This window comes from Microtus ochrogaster, unplaced genomic scaffold (assembly GCF_000317375.1).
Source record: "Microtus ochrogaster isolate Prairie Vole_2 unplaced genomic scaffold, MicOch1.0 UNK22, whole genome shotgun sequence".
NCBI lineage: Eukaryota > Metazoa > Chordata > Mammalia > Rodentia > Cricetidae > Microtus > Microtus ochrogaster.
In genome coordinates, this window is record NW_004949120.1 from 4,659,905 (window position 1) to 4,663,261 (window position 3,357).

Sequence of the window (3,357 nt, forward strand, 5' to 3'; positions counted from 1 at the left end):
CCCACACAGAGCACACACCCACGCAGAGCACACACCCGTGCAGAGCACACACCCACACAGAGCACACACCCACGCAGAGCACACACCCGTGCAGAACACACACCCTGTGCAGAGCACACACCCCATGCAGAACAGATGCAGAGAAGACTCAGACAGGATTTAAACTTATTTTGTTCAGAAGAGGAAGAGGCTGCCCTGCCCTAGGTCACTGCCTGCTCTGACTTTTTCTCTTTGAAGATAATAGATCTGGTCAATTTAAAGGGGGCACAGGTGAGGTAAGAAACCAATAAGAACCTGAAACTTTGGCTGCCTAACTAAGTGGTGAATTATGGGCTCGTCAATGAATCCTAGACATGAGATATGCAACGGCCCCCTGGGTCACATGGTCACCCCCCTGAGAGGAGCGTTTTCTCCGCAGCATCTTCTGTAAGTGCTTCTTCAGTCTAATTAGAAATGACCAAGCAATGGGGTTCCCACCACTGCCTCTTGGGGGACTATCTGCCGTCTAAGAGACCTAATTATTAGGGAATTGATCATTCTATTTATACTAAATTCTTCTGCACACAGTTGCATCACACCGCTTCTTAATTGTTCTCCTTTTGACCCTGCCTTCTCCTCCCCCAAACAATTCCTCTTAAGCCCTTCAATTACTTTTTTCCCTCCGCTGATTCCCAGCTGGCCCACCTGAAAATGTAGCTGAGAAAAAAAAAAGAGGAATTAAAAAGGGGGGGGGGGGGACAGAGACCCAGCAGTCTGGGAGGGGAGCTGAGTTCACCGAAGGCCTACATGTCACTGGCTAGTTTTGTGGTACTCAGGCAGCCGGCCACAGAGTACTGTGTCCTTGGGCAAAACAGCAGAGCAAAAGCCACAGCCCACTGTCACCGTAGCCATGGCTGGGTCCCAACAAGACCAGCCTAGCCCACGTATGTAGAAGGGATTAGGGACTGTTTCCAACACCAGTATCATTGCTTCTGGCACAAGAATGCTAGCCCAGAACAAAAACCTCCGATCTCAGTTTCAGAAGGAAGAAAGAGAAAACCAAGAACCAAGTTCACAGGGTTCCTGCCTAAGTGGTTCATGTAATCAATATTGTGGAGACCAGCCTCTGACTCACGGCGCTGTATGGCACAGCTGAGCATCCTGGTACCCACGCTCTCTGAACTTCCTCTCTAGGGCTCAGGAGGAAATACGGGAGCAGCATGTCTCCATAGTACAGTGGATCCTTTGCCTTGCACAGACCTGGGCTGGACAGTGGCCAGTGAAGCCTGAAATTGAGCTGCCATTATTCAAACCAAAGGCCAAGGAGGGGCATATTTGTCAGCAGATGCTCTGGCTGAAGGGGCGGCCCATCTATCCTGATCTTTCGTCTAAGGTAACGTGAAACACTCAAGCATTGTTGTAATCCCAATCTTGTATCCCTCAGCTTTTAAGTGGCGTGACCCCAAGCTTCCTGCACAGCCTGCACCAAACCCTGCAGCATGCACATCTGGCAGTGGAGCACGAGAAGGCTGGGGGTTCTCCAGGAACCCCCTCCCCATCCTACTCTTTGTCTCTTAGCGGGTCTTCACCTCGGCATCCTCCCTGATTGCCCCACCTTCTCCTTGCGTCCCCACGCGTTGTTTCCCCACGGTACTCTCACATGCTTCTTAAAGACGCTCCACCTAAAGTCCCACAGCTGACACCGCCAAGCGAGACCCTCTAGTCCAACGCACTCCACTTCTAGAGGAAAACTGAGGCCAAACATTGCCAGAAGTCATCCCAATCAGAACCATTGTTTCAAGATAAATGTCTGAAGATAGACCCCATGTAAATCTCTACGGTGGCTGCAATGGCTCAAGCAGCAAAGATTCAACTCCTGGTGTCAGGAAAGCAATAGCCTCATGGAACAGACTGAGATAGGTAGACCAGTCTCCAGTACAGTGACACATGCTTAGCCGGGCGATGGTGGCGCACGCCTTTAATCCCAGCACTCAGGAGGCAGAGGCAGATGGATCTCTGTGAGTTCGAGACCAGCCTGGTCTACAGAGCTAGTGCCAGGACAGGCTCCAAAGCCACAGAGAAACCCTGTCTCGAAAGAAAAACCAAAAAAAAGAAAGAAAGAAAGAAAGAAAGAAAGAAAGAAAGAAAGAAAGAAAGAAAGAAAACACATGCTTTAATAGAAAGTCAGATGAAGCCATCATGAAGTTGGAGAAAAAAAGCAAAAGACGACAATCTCTTAACAGAGGGATATTTGAGCACAGACCAAAGGGAGGGAGGGAGAGAGGGAGGGAGGGAGGGAGGGAGAGGAATTGGCAGACCAGAGGTTACAGAGATATTCTAGGAGGTGAAATCATGTTCAAAAAGTGGCGAGTGAGCAGCCCAATGTGTGTGTCAAGTTAAAGGGGAAGAGGAGAAAATGAGCCTGGATAGGTAGATTGTGAAAAGGTCATGACCACACTAAGGAATTTGGATCCGGGATCTGACTTTCCTGTAGTCTGTGGAAGACGACAGAGAATTTTGTTCAGGAGCATTTTGGTATTAAACCTTCCATTTTACAAATGGAAGAGGCTACAGAAAAGGCCAGGATCAAATAGGCCTTCCTGAATTCACCCAAACAAAACTGAATAATAAATTGAACTAAGATGGCAAATGAGGAGATCAGAGAAAACTGGGTCATTCAGTTTTAGGAAAGATTTCCAACTCTGAGTCTATTGATTGTATGTGAAAGAGATAAAGAAGAAAATTCAAAAATGATTGAAATTTCTAATTGATTTGCAAGGTAAATATTCTTCATGGAGATGAGGGAACAGCAAGAAAACCTGGTTTGTGGGAAACGACAACGGGATCTTGGGAATATTGAACTTGAACTGGATGTGCAGTGCCTCCGAGAAGCATAGTCAACAGCGCAGCCCCTTGAAGGAATGTGCAGATGGCAGCTGAGTCCACGAGAGTGGTTTTTATTCAGTGGGAGAGTGCCGTGTGTAAGGAGGAGATGAGGCGAAACTTGGAACATTGGGACACGGGGACCAGGCAAGAGAGAGATGCCAGTTCAGGAGGAGATGGGTGGAGAACGGAAATCATCTTGGCCCCCGTAGGGCAGGCTTAAAGGACAGAGACACACACTTAAGACTGATGCAGGAGCATGAACAAGGCAGAGTTAGGGGTGTGTGTGTGTGTGTGTGTGTGTGTGTGTGTGTGTGTGTGGAGTCTTTTGTAACTATATTCATAAGGCATCAGTTCAAGAGAGAAAGAGTAGTTGATGGGCAACAACTCTAGAATCTTTGTGACGTGAGGTGGCCAAAAAGAAGCCGGGCAACGGTGGCGCACGCCTTTAATCCCAGCACTCGGGAGGCAGAGGCAGGCGGATCTCTGTGAGTG